Source organism: Gracilinanus agilis, chromosome 2 (assembly GCF_016433145.1).
Source record: "Gracilinanus agilis isolate LMUSP501 chromosome 2, AgileGrace, whole genome shotgun sequence".
Lineage (NCBI taxonomy): Eukaryota > Metazoa > Chordata > Mammalia > Didelphimorphia > Didelphidae > Gracilinanus > Gracilinanus agilis.
Window position 1 is genome coordinate 690479666 of NC_058131.1, and position 18791 is coordinate 690498456.

The window sequence follows — 18791 nt, forward strand, 5'->3', positions numbered from 1 at the left end:
TAATGCTCCTGCATGCCAAGATCCTTTTGAATCCTGAATATTGTCCAGTTTGTTTCCTATTCCTCCCAACCTTATGTCACATGCCAATGTGGTGAGCATCCCATCTATGGTTTTATCCAAATCCTTGATAAAAATGTCCAACAGCCCAGGGCCAAGTACATATCTCTGTGGTACTCCAAAGGAGACTTTCTTGACCATAGACATGGAATCATTTCAAGGTTCTCCTTTAGCCTGGCTGTCTAACTAATTCTGAATCTATCTAATTGCCTTTCTGTTTAATCCAAATGTCGACATCTCCTCCACAAGAATATTTAGTGATAATTTATAGAAGCTTGGTAAAATCTAGGTAAATCACATCCACAGCATTTTCCTCATCTCCCAGTTTTGTACTCCTATGCAAAAAAGAAAGTGGGGTTAGAGTGGCATGACCTGTTCTTCTTGTAGCCATGCTGGCCCTTTTCTAGATGTTTGCCAACCATATCTTAATGACATGTTCTAGATTTTCCCCAGGGATTGACATCAAGCTCATCAGCCTATGGTTGGTAGAATCTGTTCTCTTCTCTTTTGTGAAAAGTGGGACACTGGCTCTGTTATAATCTTGTGGTACCTCTCCTGATCTTTCTAGGGGTATTTCAAAAATCATAGCTGCCAATTCTTTCAGAACCCCATGGTGTAGTTCATTTGGGTCAGGTGACTTGCATTCATCAGGGGCAACTGAGTGATCTCTTACCATATCTTTACTTAACCCTTTGTTAGTCATTTTTATTCTGCCACTTCCAGGGCAAATGTCATTTCCCACCCCAGAGAAAACAGAAAAAATGTAAAAATGAAGGAGATGTACCTTTCCTCTGTTGTCAGTTATCATTGTCTCAGACACACTAAGCAAAACTCCTATCCTTATTCAGATCTTCCTTTTTCTTCTCATATAGCTAAAACAAATCTCCATAGTGTCCTTAGTTTCCCTTGCCAGCTTCTTATTTTGAATTTTAGCATTCCTGAAGCTACATTTTTTATAGGACTACACCACATTCATATTCATTATCTGTTCCTGGGTCTTACTTCCATCTTTTGCACATGCCTTTTTTTAAACTCATACCTTCTGTCTTAGTATCCATTCTTTATTTTTTTTCCAGGCCAGTAACAGGTTTATCAAGAGAGACCAGTGTCTCTCAGCAAAGCTGGGTCATCAGATTTTCCTCCTAACCTAAGACAATTGAATGAGATTTTCTTCCACTTTTTATACCCTAAAATTCTTAATATCAATTCTAAGACAGAGGATCAGCAAAGGCTAGAGAACAGGGGTTAAGTGATTTTTACCTAGAGTTAGACAACTAGGAAGTATCCAAGGCCAGATTTGAATTCAGAACCTCCATCTCTAGGCCTGGCACTATCCATTGTGCTACCCAGCTCCTTCTATACATTTCTTTTTAACATCTATGTTGGTTAGTGAGTTGTCTATGCATCCACACTGATGCAGTCAATCTCATTTTCTCTCCTTGTAATTAGTTCCCTTCGTGTCATCAGAAGTTTGTTCTTGAATATCTCCCACAGTTGCTAATCTGATACCCTATAACATTTTCATCCATGAGATTTGACCTGTCTTTCCTTCCAACATTTTGCTTTTCCCACATCTAGGGCGTACATCAGACTATCTCCAGATTTCTTCTCCTCAATCACAAATTCTAGAAGAGAATAGTCACTGCCCCTGCCAAGGGTCCCCATAGTTTCTATCACAGAAACCAGTTCTTCCTTGTTAGTGAGAGCCAGATTAAAAATAGAATTGATTTTTCTTGGTTCCTCTACCTTTTCTGGGATAAAATAATTGCTAAAGCAGCCCAAGAAGTTATCAACTGCTCTACTTTTCATATATAGAGAGCTCCAGCAGATGTTTAGATAATTGAAGTTCCTTCTTACTACTTAATGAGACTTCTGGGCCAGGCTTATGATCTGTTCCCCCAAATCCTCATTTATTTCCTTTCTGTCCAGGTGGTCTGTAGTACACTGCAATGACAAAACCACTTTTGTTTCTCCTTGATCTTTACTCAAATATTTCCATACCCTGATTCCTGGATTTCCTTACAACACGTACAGAACTTCTTAATATACAAAGTTATTCCTTCCCTTTCCTGCCCCCTCCCTCTTTAACTTTCCAGTTTCTTGTGAATAAGATCTACTTGCCTAAAACCAGAGTCCAGCTTGGCTTCATCCCACCAAGTCTCAGTGATACATACTTCTAAGGTCACATTTACTCCTTTGTGCTAAGACTTTTAGCTCCTCTCATTTGTTGCCTAAACTTTAGATATTTGTCTATAGACACTTGAGACAAGTTCCTGGGAACTTGTAGATGCTTCAGCTGCCTTCTATGAAACTACTCTTTTTGGTATCTGACTTTGAGGATATCTGTAGGCAGTTTTCTTTCTCCCTCATAGAGCCCTTTTGATTAAATGTGTAAGTGCCCAGGAAAATACATTCTTATTAACTTAGGCATACTCCATCTCTGGCCAGGAATCTGTCAAACGTATATTTTAAACCATGGTCTAGACATCCAAATCCCCTTCTTAGATATCATCTTCTTATCCAACTTTTCACTTTCCAACTGAATTTTTCTCTTTTTATATCCCTTACCTTCAATGAAAAACAGTGATGAAAACATAACCTGTGCCCCTGTGGTCTTTAGTTTCTCATCTAAAACTTCATGACCATAGAAAATTATTTTTATGGTCTTTCCTAAAGACTCATTTATGTCTCCCATGAATCAACAGAAGTGTGTACTTGTCATCCATTTTGGTAAATCTTGGGAGAATCCCTCATGTCTTCAATACTGGAGGAAGACAAAGAATGTCTCTTATTGATATTAGACCAAAGTGCCCTGAAGAAGAGAACCACTATCTACTCTTACCCTTCTTCCTCTCCTCTTCCCTGGTACAGTTTCCACGTCTCTACTCTTATTCTTCAGAGGACAAGTAGTTTCTTCCACCTCAGAGCACCAAGCTAGCACCAAGCTCCATCCTCCTCAGGAAGGGCTCCCATATGTGTCTTAGAGCTCCAGTTGTACAAATGCTCATTTCCTCCTTTTCCTCCTCTACATACAACCCTCTTCTACTCTGTGACATCCTGACCAAGGCCAAATCTTCCTTTCTGCCCTTCAGATCTCTCTGTCCTCATTGACATCTTGCTTCTGTTTCCTTTAGGAACATTTCATTGTACTGAATGAGCTGGAAGGAGATCAGCCTACACTTGGAACACATACAATTATCACTTACATTCAAGTCACTGAACACGTTTTTGTTTTCTCCATAAAGGTTGAGCTTTTCAGCCATATTTTCCCAACTATCTGTGAGTGTTTATACTTTTAACCATAAGCACTTCATTAGCTCTTAGACCTAATCATACCATGCTAACTGGACCCCCCAATTCAACTTCTCTTATTAAGCCTCAATCATTCTACAGCTATCCCTCCTGCCCCTCGAGTCTCTCACCAGTTTGCCCCACCAACCAACCTATTCTAACAAGTTGTTTTCTCCTCCCACTTTTCCCCCCATTTACCTTTTCTCACCTTGTTTTTTTTTTTATCAACTATCTTCTTTTCTTTTTGAATATCTCTTGGGTTTTTAGTCCTTAATCCTCCCTGAGACTCTGGAAACCTTTTAGATTCTCCTGTCCTGGGTGACCAGAAGAATGGTGGTGCCCTCAACAGAAAGTAAGGAAGTTAGGTGAAAATTAGATTTGGGACATATTTCGTTGGAGATGTCTACAGGATGTCCCAGAGGAGACATGCAACATGCATTGGTGATGTGGGACAGGAGCTCAGGGGAAAAACGAGGGTTGGGTACTTAGATTTGGGGGTCATCTACACGGAGATGATAGCTATACCCAGAGGAGCTGGTAATAACACTGAGAGAGCATAGAAGAGAGAAGGAACAGAAGCTTGAAGCACTCTCACACATAGGAGAAGGGATGATGATTAAGCAAAGGCTACTGAGGATTATTCAGAATCAAAGGAGAGAACAGTGTCATGAAAACCCAAGAAGTAGACTATTCAGAGGTTGGGAATGGTCAATAGTGTCGTGTGCTGCAGAGAGGTCAAGAAAGAACAACATGAGCTATAGCAATTAAGAGAATGGTGGTAACCTTGGAGAGAGCAATTTAATTAGAGTGGTAGAATTGGATGTCAGACTGTAAGAGATGGTGAAGGGTGTGGGAGGGAAGAAAGTGAAGACAATGAGTGTAGGTGGACTTTTTTGGCTGTGAAAAGTAAAAGAAAACTTGAGTGGCTCTCAGTGTCAAGTGAAAAAAAGTTTTTTTAAGGATGGGAATATCTGGGTGTGCCTATAGGAAACTGGGAAGGAGCCAATGGATAAGGAGAGACTGGAGATTAAGGACCTGGGAGTGGGGCCAATGGGGATGATCAAAGAAGCATGTTCCTGGAAAAGACAAGAGGAAGTAGGATCAAGGCCATACGTTTAGAGGTTAATATTAGCAAGGAAAAGAGTCACTTTGCCATTTGAAACTGAAGCAAAGGAGAAATTTGAGCTATAGTTTTAGATGGCTTTTCTCAGTCAAATTTGAAGTGATGTCCTCAACTGATGGGAAAGGAAGTTGTGGTACTTTAAGTGGTTTTTAGAGAAGAAAGAAGACATGAAACATACATTAGGGGGTGTGATGGAGAATCAACCATAAAAAATAAAGAATCATTTACAAATAACTGTTGCTTAAAGAATTAAAAAAGTAAATTCCTATCAAATTCCTATCAAAGTTCAATTTCTAACAAAAAAAGATTGTGCATCTAGCAATGATCTCATATAAAATTTAAATTATAGAAGGAGTCTGAAAATGGTGCTCTAGACTGTCATCTGTTCATCTGAAGATGATCACCTATAAGTGTATCTTTGTTTCTGACTCCCAGACTGACAAAGTTCATTAAATACCATCAGATTTGGCTAACTCCTTTTCTTGTCCTACTTCAGCAATAAGAATGTAGAATTCATCCAAGGTCATATTACACGACACTGTACCTGCAGCTTAGATCTTTTGGGAAAAGTCAATCTGACTCATTTATATATTCCTAGGATTCAAGGCAGAAAAGATTGACTTTTCCACCCCCCACCCCAATTTCATGCTTTCTCCTCTAAGATTACTTAGCATCTACTCTGTAGGCATCCTACATACATACCTGTTGGTCTTTAGACCATAAAGACCGTGAGGGCAAGAAGTGGTTTCCATTTTAATTTGTGTCCTCAGTTCTTAGTACAGTGCCTGGACAATGCTTATCAATTAATTAAGTGGTTGACTTGCTGCTGTTGCCTAGTTAACATGCTAAAGCCCTGTCTGTGAGATTAGCACTAACTAGATAATGTTAATAGTAACAATGGAGGCATGGCTTAGGTTAAATCTTAAGAGCAAAAATTTCTAACATTATTATTACCGAAGTATTCCACTATAGTCCTGTACTGATACCTCCTTTGGGGAGACTTTTCTTTTTTTGCCTGATGCCTCTTCTTGATACAGATGTGACCCTGGGTTCTTGAGGGCTATGTTAATGGAATGTAAGCTCTGTGGCAATAGCCTCATCCAAATACAAACAGAGCTGACTTCAGAGGTTCCTCACCAGAAGTCTGGATTTGAGATGATAAATGGTTTGGCCACAGGAAACCCTCTTTTAAGGCAAGTGTTACTGGAGGGAATTTTTATGCCAATAAAAGTCACAGACCTTTTGAAGTATTACTGAATACTGAATTACCAGTAAATCCCTGAAATTATTAGCCCATTATTATCCATACAGATCATGAACAAAAATACAGGTTTGCTTTTCTCAAGAGTGGATACATCCTCCAAATGCTGGTTTTAGTTGAAGTTGTGTTTTTTTTTTTAAATCCTTTATCTTCAATCTTAGAATCTATACTAAGCATTGGTTCCAAGGCAGAAGAGCAATAATAGACAGGCAGTTGGGGTTAAGTGATTTGCCCAGGGTCACACAGCTAGGAAGTGTGAGCCCAAATTTGAACCTCAGACCTCCCACATCTAGACTGGTTCTCAATCCACTGAGCCACCTAGCTGCCTTCTTTAGTTAGAGTTTGGATGTTTAACCTGTACATAGATATATAATAATAGTCTACGGCAAGAGAGAATAACTATGATATTCATTAATTAGGATACTATTAGTAGTTCTATAGTAAAGGATAATCATCCATTAGCATAAAGGAGATCCTATTCCTTGATTATGCTTATTATAATATTTATTTACTATATATATTATATAATAATTATTTATTATATTACTATACATTTATTAGAACAGGAAATTGTGAATGGGTAAACCATTACTTTTATGTAGTGCTTTGAAATATAAATATATTAGTGGAAATGTTAAAGTATTAACATAATTTATACAGCTAGTAAATAATAATGGAGCTCTGTAGAAAGGCTGGCAAGCCAGTTGTTAAAGCTGACAAGAACACTGGAAACAGGACCTTTATTAATCGAATGGCCTTTCCATTAGAAGATGAAAAGGGACACCCAAAGAACACTGCCAGCATCAGCAGGTAACGGCAAGACAAAATTGTGTGCTGGTTATTTTGATTTCCGTGGATTAAGCCATGTACTTTTTCAGCTTTCTTGTCTATGATCTTTGCCTTCCTAGAAATCTTCCCTCCACTCAAACTGGACTGTCCAGCATTACCCTGTGTGCATTGTCTCTGCTTGCTCTTCTCCCTGGCTCTGGTATTTCCTTTCTCCCCATCTTTACAGCCTTACTTGTTGAAATCTTACCTATCATCCAAAACCCAACTCAAATGCCTCCTCCTCCATGAAGCTCCTCCCCGATCCTCTTAGCCTAGACATTCTCTGCCTTCCTCCTTTTCAATGGCACTGACTGTCATCCTGGACTTTGTAATTCAGAGATATTAGCATTCTTCTCTGTGAAGATAGATTAACTCTCCCCTGCCCATTTTTAGATTTAATCACCAGAAGTGTATTCACCCCACTTATCCTTAAGTATGGGGAGATCTGTGACCCATGTGTGCTATAGTAGGTGATGAATCAGAATCAACTGACTGCCCTCTGGGCAGTCCTAAGCAAAGCTTTAGCTGTAATTGGTCCACGTAAAGTGGAAGGAAGGCACAGGAAGTGATGAAAGGAATGGTCTTTAAAAGTGGCAAGAACTTCCTGTGATGAGATCTTTTCGCCTTCAACTTGACTTTGAAGGAGCTCCAGCTGGGACCTTGGACTACTCTTTGATTTTCCTTTAGGACTACTACGTGGGTGAGTGAAAAGGGCTGGCTTCTTTCCTGCTTTTTCTGAGAGGTACTAGCCTCCAGAGAGGTCCCTCATCTTGGAGGAAGCCTCATGGCTAAAACCCTTGTTTAATTTACGTCTGGGCCCCCTTTGCTGGGGCCTCTGAAGCCCTGCCTGGATCAGACCAGGCTGGAGTAATTATCTACTCTCTCTCTCTCTCTCTCTCTGATTTCCTCACTTTCACTCTTTTTCCTTTTGTAAATAAATTACCATAAAAAGTCATTCTGACTTCAGAAATAATTTCTGGCAACCACATTTTTCATATACTAACCCTTTAATTTTTACCTGTTACATCTCTCAGCCCTGACCATATTTCGAGACTGGCATGATCTCTGAGCCGGAAAGCAGCATTAAGTTACTCCTGAGGGTTCTTGAAAAAAATCCTGAACCTTCTACCTTTGAATCAATACTATACACTGGTTCCAAGGCAGGAGAGCAGTAAGGGCCAGGCAAAGGGGGTTAAGTGTCTTGCCTATAGTCACACAGCTAGGAAATGTTGGAGATCAGATCGGGATCCAGGACTTCCTGTCTCTATTCTTCCTGAGCCACTTTGCTACCCCCAGCCCTTTGAGTTCTTAAGAAGGAAGAATGGGGACTTTAAAAGCTGAATAGCCCTACCAGCAGGTGGAGACAGGATATAATTATATAATATATAATTTGTAAATGTAATTCTTTTGTGATTTTGTGATTATGATGATGTTATTGTTATTTATAATTTATAAATATTATTCCAAGAAAGCTTGACACACTGTTTGATTACCTATAGGTTTCAATTTCTAAAATGAGTCTGACCATCCAACCAGTTCTCCCTTTATCTAACTGAATCCTTTTCTAATCCTTGTCTATCTTCTCTACAGGAATAGGGTGAGTTATCTTAATAAAAGCCTTCCTAAAACATAGATAAACTAGATTCAAAGTATTCCCCTCATTTGCTATTTTAGTCATCCTGTCAAAGAGGGAAATGAGTTTCTTCTGGCATCACCAGCTCTTGCTGAAGCTTAGCTAGCTCTAAGATGCCCACCAAACATTTCTTTAAGGATCTGGTCTAGAATGGCCCTAATCAGCTGGTCTATGAGTTGCAAACTCCATCTCTTTCCTTTTTTTTTTTTTTTAAAAACAGGACAAAATATTACTGAGAAGATGGAGACTTGTTGAACCATTAATGACTATTCTTAGGGTCCAGTTGTTTAACCAGTTCTAAAGTCACCTAGCTGTAGTATTTATGAGCTTCCTCTATAACTTTCCATATTTTTCAGAATAGCACAAAAATCTCTGACAAGATCTTTTTTTTGCTAAAATCTAGGTAAGCTATAGATGTATGCAACATCACCCAGACCTACTAGTCTTGTAGGGAAAGAGTTGGCAGCCCAGTCAAAAAGGGAAATGAAATCAGCCTACCATGTTCTTGAAGAGGCTGTACTGGTTCTAAGAGGTCACTAGATTTCCACTGATCTTTTTGTTTTTATTTTTTTAAAACACTTACCTTCCATCTTAGAATCACTATTGTGTATTAGATCCAAGGCCAAAGAACAGTAAGGGCTAGGCAGGGTTGGGGGGGATAAGTGACTTGCTCAGGGTCACCCAGTTAGGAAGTATCTTGGGCCATATTTGATGTCCATTGACTCTTAATAATCACTCAAGGATTTGCTGGGTAGAATCAACATTAGGTTCACTGGATTATACTTTGAAGACTCCATTTTCTTCCCTTTTAAAAAAATCAGGACAGTGTTCACCCTTCTCCAGGTCTGTAGTCTTTTCCCCATTGTCCAATCTATTTCCCAATTCTACTTTTTAAAAATGAGGGACTATTTCTACTTCTTGGCTCACAAGTGTGGGTAAAATTCACAGGAAAGTGGTTTTCTTTCCAACACGTTAGAGAGCTTCCTAACAATTAACCATCCCAACAGGGAGTTCATTGCCTTGGCAGATAGTGGGTTGCTATTCTGAAGGGATTTGAGAAGAAGTTGGATGATTGCTTTTCTAGGATGCTGTCAAGGTGATTAATACTTCATGGAAAAGATGGTCCAGAGGACAACTCTCGGTTCTCTTCCAACACAGACTCGATGATTCTATGATAGACACAACAGGTCATGTTTTGTAAAGAAATTATAGTATCTGCTATAATTTGCAAAGAGCCAAAGTAGTCATTTTGGGGTAGATGACCAAGACTTGTGAATTTGGATTGCTCTTCTGAATTCAACAAGAATGAAAGGCTAGGTCTAGGTAGCTATGTTGCTGTAAGTAAGTGGGGAAAATGGCCCCTATTATTTCATCTTTTCTTTTTAGCTATAATTTCAATCCCCAGATTTTTAATAAATATGGACATATATTATCTGAATCATCCAAATATGGGCATGTTCCTTTACTGTTCTTTTGTAAAACTCAAAGGGCTGACCAAGACTGCTCATCAGTGAATAGTGACAAGCCACCAGAAACCCAATTGGAGAAAACGATATCACGGAAAACATTCAGGCCGGCATCTTACCTTCCCAGGCTTCACGTCTCAACAACCTTCTAATGCAGGGAGAACCTCATGCCCCAGCTTGGAATAAGACAAAGAGAAGCCAGCATCAGTTCCCTTCCTGACAAAAGAAGTTTAAGCATTAGAGCTGGGCAAGTTATCGTTCTCACTCTGCATGGTTTTCCTGTGGTGGAAATAAGCATTAGGTGTGAGACGTGGAGAGTTACACCCTCCCCTTCCAAAGACCAGACCGAGCAGTGTAGTCCTTTGGTTAGTCACCACCTCAATGGACAGCTAGTTGCCAGATGCAAAAGAAGATCTTGATTAAATCTCTTGGGTTGCAGGCAGAGGAAGGAAACAGCCCCCTGAAGCATGGTCCTTTCTGATCCTACTTGAGCACAGAGCCCAGTGGCCCCAGATTTACTCCTAGAGCTCGAAGACACATCAGTCCAACCCGTATAACTGAGATTTGGTCGGTGGATGAGCCGAATGAAGGCAACCAGCCTTTGGTCTTCATTGTTCTTTAAAGGATCATGCTATTAATTACAACATAGTTGAGGAAAAAGAATGTCAACATGGACAAAACACAAAACTTTCTTCCAATTCCATCTTGACTGAAGCTTGTTCTAATTAAGAGTGACCCAAGCAGAGGACAAGGCGGACATGTGCTATGGAACCTCACAGCTAAATGGAGAGTATGTCGTTGTGACCGTCACAGTCTTCACGACTTTAACATTTTTGTGACAAAGGAAAAGTAAAGATCTGCCAAAGTTCTACCATTTTCATACTGTGAATCACTTTGAGAGGCCTTTTAATGCCCCAAACAAAGCCCAGGTGCCAAGAGTCCTAAATCCCAAGTACACAGAGTAATGTCCTTCACCTCACTTGACCTCCCACCTTTGAGTTTTCCTTTCAGCTGCAATATCTGGTCACAAGCCCATAACTCAAGTGGCAAAGAAAGAGGAGTCAAGAGGCCTCTCTCATCCAACTGCCTCCAAGAAAGACAATGCTATGATTCTCAGCAAGGAAGGAAAACATCCCACGAGGGAACCTGACAGATATCCCTTTCTGGAGACAAGTTTAAAAAGACATATATTGAGGGCTTCCCAAAGTATTTGCCAAAGTCAGTCATAGAGCAAACTTGAACTACACTGAAATAAGAGTTGCAATCAATGCCCAGATCAAGCTGTTGAGTCCAAAATGCATTCTTTCTTGACTTTTCCTGGTTTTAATCATTTTAAAACTAGAATTAATTTCAAAAGATGATACATGTTCTTTAATTATAGCAGCATGGTTTAACTCAAAGTAGATTAGTACAATGATTTTGGGGAAATGGTCTCAAATAATTGGAAGGATCTGAGTTCTAAACAGTAGGCATATGTTCTCAACTCATGTGGTTCACAACTACTGATATCTTCTCATTCAGAAAGTTTCTGTGTATCTCCATAAATCCTCCACAGATAATCAACTACATCACAACTACTGATATCTTCTCATTCAGGAAGTTTCTGTGTATCTCCATAAATAAGCAACCACATCCACTACAGACCTTCTGATTCTATATTCTACATTCTTCTTCTGATTTAATATTTTATAATATCAAATAATATATTATATGTTAATATAATTAATTATAAATAAATATAATAACTTGTGCAAAACTCAGGCTGGCTATCAGCCTCTCTACACAAACATTTGCTGTCCAGATTACACCACATAGTTGAACAGAATCCCATTGAGCTGGTCTATGAGCAGAGCACAACCATCCATCCATATATCCCTATACACACACTACAGGTGGGCAATGATCATAAGATGATAGAATTAGAACTGGATGGGGTCTTAGAGGCCATTGAATCCAACCTTTTAATTTTATAGAAAAGAGAACTGAGACCTGGAGAAGTTAAGGGACTCACCCCAGTTCACAGAACTGGTGTTTAAGGTGGAATCTGAAACAAGCTTGTCCTGACTTCAAGTCCAGAGCTCTATCTACTACATCCCATTGCCTTTTGACTCAATTGAACAATTCCAGAATTGAATAGGAGGAAGAAGGTGAGAAGATCCACCTGGTTTGCCCTTGCGAAACTGCCACGTGCTTTTGATACCAAACTAATGACTGCCACAAAAGAGCTCAACAGCATTTTAACAGCAATATTCTCCTCATGATGACTGTCTGTAGCTGAAGTTTTAGGCCAGGAAGGTGATGGATACCAGAAAGCTATTGCTCTTAGGATCACTGAGACTTGTGTGATTCCTCCCATTGGAATTCATTGGTTTGCCATGGACCATTCCTGATGAGTTCCTCAATTGTTTATGGATCATATGGCTTCAAATTTGGATGAACAGTCCACCAACATTGTGACAAACCTTGGATGGTGCTCGCTTGAGATGGACAGCAGCAACAGATCACTACGGGTCCACAACATACTGCCACCGAGAGGAAGATAAGCATGGAAGCCAATGCTTTTCCCATAGGTCCTGAACATCAGAAGCCATGAAGATACCTGCAGAAGAGGCGAGTATGATCTGGAAGCTGACCTACATGACCAGGAAAAATTCCTCCTTCGAGATGCGCCGTTGGTGAACTTAAAGTCCGGAGCTTTCGACCACTCCTCCCTCATCCATCTCTCCTTGGAGGGACAACTGAATGCTACACGTCTATGAAAATCAACAAAGGTCAAGGAATGAAGGTGACTCTGGGAGACTTGATCTTTGTTCCTGAGAGGCCATCTCTCATTGCTGAGAATGTGAAAAAGGTGGGATACTATATCAGGCCATAAATAACATTCAAGAGAGCAATCGGTACTAAACAAGGCAAAGCCAAGAAATTATTACGTTATAAGTCAGATGCTTGGGCCAAGAGAACTTTGAAAAGCTGCTCATAATTAAAAAAAAGAAAACAACCTTCCTTCCATCTTAGAATCAGTACCGTCCTAAGGGAAAAAAAGAACTAAGGGCTAGGCAATGGGGGTTAAGTGACTTGCCCAGGGTCACACACCTAGCAAGTATCTGAGATCAGATTTGACCCCGAGACCTCCCATCTTTAGACCTGGATCTCCATTAGCTGCTTCCTGCCCATAACTTTTTACTGATTCAGAATGACAACAGACATCTGTAGGAAAGGTAAGACTTGTGCCCAGTGGGTTCAAAGAAAGTGCCACAACTCATGTTGCTTATCTTTAGAGATTAGGGAGACTCCAACAGGCTATTAGCTCTGAAAAGAGATAAGAACATGGCCAACATCCTGGTGGTGACACACCACCCAGTGCACACAGACCCGACCAAGCCAGAACCAGAGAGTTTCCATTGTTTCCTGGGTGTCACGGAAAAAAGTCTTTCTCTGAACGGCGTCTCTGCCAACGTCCACTCTGACCGAGATCAAGGTTTTAAGAGCTCACTGCCTCGCAAGGAAATGAGAGTGCTGGCAGGGATTGGCAAGTCTAGCCCGATGCCTCAGGATCTCTGAGGACGGCTGTGGCCGGAGCGTTTTAACCACATTCGGGGGCCCCTGAGAAATAACGAGGAGGCTGCGGAGTCGGCATGTGCCATTTCTACGGCACGTGGACTCATTTGCCTTCTTTTTCAGGTCCAACGTCTCTAATGGCACTCTTGGTTCCACTTTTTTACAATTCTTCACTAGCCATGTATTTCAGCCTGCTCATCGTCCCCTACATCTCTGGAGACCCACGTATGTGGCTTGGGGCCACGAAGTATCATTGAAAGAATTCTTTTTAAAAAGATGGGCTGGGGTGCTCAGTGGATAGAGAGCCAGGTCTAGAGATGGGAAGTCCTGGGCTTAAATGGTCCCAGAGACATCCTAGCTGTGTGACCCTGGCCAAGTCACCTCACCCCATTGCCTAGCCCTTACTGCTCTTCTGCCTTGGAGCCAATACAGAGGGTTGATTTTAAGAGGGAAGGTAAAGATTTAAAAAAAAGAAACTGCAGCCTCCCAAGTGAAGTCTCTCATTACTCTCAGGAGTCCAACATGACTCTCCATCCACAGGACAGGAGCCCAGGGGCTGGAGAACACTTACTATCTAGAGTCTAGATAGATAGAAGTCTAGTCTAGATTCTAGACTATCATGCAGTGAGGGGGATGGTATTATATCTTTAACTGGATCTCCAAAAAAAAAAAAAAGTCTGAATGACAGGCACATTTTTAAGTTTAATTTGCCTGATTAACATTTACCCTATTACATATTCACGTCTGGACAATCCACAAAACAATAAATGAAGCCCCAGTTGGTAGCATTTACTGATTTCTCAGGTGTAAATGCTCACACTGAAAATTTAACTATCAGCTCTTAGAGAGCTGCTGATGGGAACTGGCTGCGGGTCATCACCGATTCCTAGCACAGGCTGGTGCTTATTACTCAAAGGGCTTCCCAAGACCTCACTCTACTATTCAATTCCAGTCTACTCTGGTGCCCTCCCTCAGTTTTGCCTTTACAGTATAGCACGTCTAACTAGCTGCTTCTGAGAAATTAAGTCACCATATAAAGTTAATGACTGATAGATAGGGCTTAAGATGGCAATCCTCCTGGAGGGAATCCAAATTTTAACTAGGATGCTGCATTAAGCTAAAAGAATAAATCTCTAAACATAGAATTTCATCCTCCTGGAAATTTGGGGGTAAGGCAGTTTTCGTGGCTTCACAAATCAAACCATGCTTTGGAACACATTTTTATTTATGAGTACAGCTCCAGGGATATATTTAGCTGGTATCTGTGCAGCCAACCCTAATAAGTGACTGATCAATCAAATGAATTTGGGCAATCAGACAAGCAAGACAATTAGAGCTTTCCCCAAATCAGGTTATGCTCAGACGAGAAGGTTTGGTATTTTATTTGTTACTTAATTCCTGAGTGATTTGGGGTAAGTCAATTATATCTCTGAGTTTGGGTTCCTCTTAGAGGGGATTGGCCTCCAAGGTCCTTTCCAACCCTAAATTGATGAACCCATATCCTAAAATTACACGTTGGGGCCATTCCTCCCAGATGTTATTCCAAAATCATTCCAATTTTAGATATTTCAAGAAAATGTATTGTTAATTTTTAAAAATCACAAAAGAAAATTATTTTTGCTGTTAAAAAATTCATTTCATCCATTCAGCAATTCTCTTAAAAAACAAACAAACTCTTATCTTCCATCTTAGAATCGATATTGGTTCTAAGGATGAGTGGCATAGGCTAGGCAATGGGAGTTAAAGTGACTTGCCCAGGGTCACATAGTAGGAAGTGTCTGAGGCCAGTTTTGAACCTTGGACCTCCCATCTTCAGGCCTGGCTCTCAATCTACTGAGTCACCTAATATACTGGTTTAGTTCTCTTAAGCAAATGTAGAGAGTGCTGTGCTAGGTCCTCAAAAAACTACTTAAGAGTCTAACAAAGGGAGCAAGACCCAAATGCAGACAACTACCATAGACAATCTGTCATTTTACGCTTTAAATTCCAGAAAGAAAAAAGAAACACAAGTGAATATAGAACTGACTAAGTAGAGCCAACCTCCTTTGCCAGCAGGTTGGCCATGAGATGAATTCTTTGGTCATGGCCATCCATAAAGCAAAGAGAAATTGGAGGAGTCTCTTGACTTGTGGCACTCCCCATCCACGCTCTGTGCCTGAGGAGGAAGTAGTGGAATATTTTAAGAATAACTCCCAAACCAATCAGAAAATACTTTACTCCTCTGATTCTCCATGACTTCCTCTGCAATGTCCCAGAAACCTTTTCTCTTTGGAAGCTCCCTCCAACCTTGGATGTCACCCATGGAAAGTAGCCTCTGCCCTTAAGGACTCTCCCTCTGGTGGACTGATTCTACCCAGAGCCTCTGCTTTAAGAAGGGAGCCCAAGCCAGCAATGACTTCAAATCTTCTTCTAGGCTGTACTTCTGACTCTCCCAGACTCTCTCTAAAATGCTCCCCTCCCTACACACCTTTAACAATGACTCCTTCTCCTTTCCAGCTCCCTTTATGTGATGTTTTCTCCAAACAAAATGTAAGCTCCTTAAGAACAGAACCTGGCTGTTTTTCTAATTGTATTTCTATTCCCAGCACTTAGCAAAGCACCTAGTAAGAATACAGAAAACCCTTGATAAAATCTTGTTGACCTAATGTGACATGGGAGGAGGATGAAAACTATGTTGACTCAAATTTGAGGAACAAACGAGGAAGCAAATGTCTCCAGAACACTCAAGACACCTCTATGTATTGTAAGGTTTCTTTAAGGAGAGTCCTGAAGTACCAAGGAGAAGAGATGCATGGCAAATCCCAAATATCTATCGAGAAATATACATATTTCTGTATAAATGTATACATGCGGAAATATACATATGTAGACCATGTGAGATTATATGTGATATGATCCCTAATAGGTCGGAGCTCTAAGGATGTCAGGGACTTTTGAGGTCACCTTGTTCAGTTCTCTCATTTTACAGATGACAAAACCCAGAGACTTGGGGTTATGGATAAGAGAGGGAGAGGGAAGAGAGGGTCAGACCACCCACTAGTCAGGAAAAGAAAGGTCCAAATGAGCATCCAATTAAAAGAGAAGCTAAGGAGAAGATGGTAGTTCTGCCTTCCAGATAATCAATGGAACAAATCTGTCAATATTTCTATAATGCTCTATTTTTAGTCATCAGTGACTTAAAGGCAAAAATGAAATGATTCAAGGAGCTTACATTCTATAAGGAGAGACAAAATGTGTTTATATACATATATATCTCACATATACATATGTTTAATCAATACAATATGGTGTATATGTGTGTGTGTGTGTGTGTGTGTGTTTAAGTTCTCTGTTTTAATCACCAGCTTATTTTAAGCCTAGAGGGCAATAAATGCTCCTTCCTTCTTTTTAGCTTTAGGGAATTTTCTTTTAGATGAAGAGTTCTGAGTTCATTCATAATCTCTCCAAACCTCCACTTAGAAAAAAAATTGTCTTCTCTTTACATTTATGTCTATCTCAAGTTAACCTCAACTTTGTGGTTGAGGCAAAATTCAATTTGCTGGAAACATCTGGGTAACAAAAACAGCAGATAATATTATAAGGTCTGTGAACATACAAGCAATGAGGGGAAGTTGTAGAAAGAAGTATCCTCTTCTTGGAGCTTCCATCAGATTGGATTCTCTTCTCCATGATGCCCATAGAGCCAAGTACTCTCCGATGATATCTCCCTTCTCTGCTCCCGCTCACTCTTCTCTTTGCTCCAACCTCTTAAATTCAGCTGCTCAGAATTTCCTCTTTCCTAATTCTGAGACAGTGGCTTTATGCATAGTGTTTAGGGTGTGATCGAAGCTCTCACATAATGGCTTCGACCGATCCAATGACATAAATGTCCTATTCAAAGTTAGTTCTAGTTGTTTACAGAATTAAATTTTGTTTGTAGTTAAAAAATAAAAAAGTTAATGTCATCCAGTTTATTTTAAAGAAGGATGTGTGTGTGTGTATCCTTATACAAAATAATTTGGACAGGAGGTGGGGTGGTGGTCAATAGCAGCTGGGAGAAATCAAGAAGTCTTCAAGGAGAAGATGGCATTTGAGATGAGTCTTAAAGGATAATAGATTCCAATAGATAGCAGTAGGGAGGAAGAGCACACTTGGCATTGGGCACAGCCAGTACAAAGGTAGAAGATAGTAAGATGACCAGGTTAGCTTGACCATGAAGTATGTGAAGGAGAGGTTGGAGCCAGGTTGTGAAGGGCTTCAAATGCCAGAAAGAGTAGTTTGTATTTGACCTTTGAGCTCATAGAAAACTATTAGGGTTTACTGAGCAGAGGAGTAAATGGAGAGACTGATGCTCCAAGAGAATAACTTGGGCAGCTTTGTGGAAGAGCAATCCATACAGAGGAAATTAAGTGGATGAAAAATGCCTGTCATTCACACTGACGTGTATGAAATCAGATGGTCATTTGGCTGAATTAGTGTACCAATATATGGATCTGGGATAGACATCGCTGATGGGTAATATGTTGGACCCAATCTTGAACAAGAGGGAAAGAGCTGGCTGGAAGACATTTGGGAAATTGCCCAGAGCTTTTAAAGATTCCCAAATATCGATGCCTTTTGCAAAGATCCAGTTCTTTAACACAAATGTTCTCATGGTGAATTTATATATTTACAGATCTTAGAACATTGCATTCTTTGAGGACAGTGATACACATGGTAGTCACTTAATAAAAGTCTGTTAATTGACTGATTTGCACAAAAGGCCACAGAGAGAATACAGATGGCCTTCAGCCTATATTCAAGGAGAACATAGGCAAGCAGTTGTATAAAGGATATTCTAGAGAAAAAAAAAGGAGATGGGCCAGCTGAATGGCAACAATGAAATTTAATAGTAGATAACTCAGAAGCTCTATTCATGCCCACAATAATAAAAGAATGGGGGGGGGGTGTCTCTAGCATTTGAGTAGTTCCTGTGGGGGGATCTAAGACCATGGGATCCTTCTACGTTGCCATCAAACCAACAATGTATACTCCTTTCATCATGTAACCAATTTGACATTAACCTAATTGTATTTTGACCTAATTTATATCTCTCAGTTTTACCCACAAGAATAGCATGAGACACCATCAAATATTTTCTCTAAGAAATCTAGGTAACTGATACATAAAATATTTTCTGATTTTATTGATCCTAAAACCTTGTCCAAAAAAAAAATAGGAAATGAGTCTGGAAAAATTGGTGGGTTTTTTGGTTTACTTTTATTAAAGAACAGAACTTTTTTTTTTCAAATGAAGGCAGGTACATCTTGGCTTCCTTTAAGAAAGATGTAGGGGTAGCTAGGTAGCTCAGTAACTTCAGAGTCGGACCTAGGGACAGGAGGTCCTGGGTTCAAATCTGGATTCAAACAGTTCTTAGCTATGTGACCCTGGGCAAGTGACTTAACTCCCATGGCATAGTCCTTGGAACCAACAAATAGTATTGATTCTAAGATGGAAGAGAAAGAAAAAGGAAGGAAGGAAGGAAGGAAGGAAGGAAGGAAGGAAGGAAGGAAGGAAGGAAGGAAGGAAGGAAGGAAGGAAGGAAGGAAGGGGAGA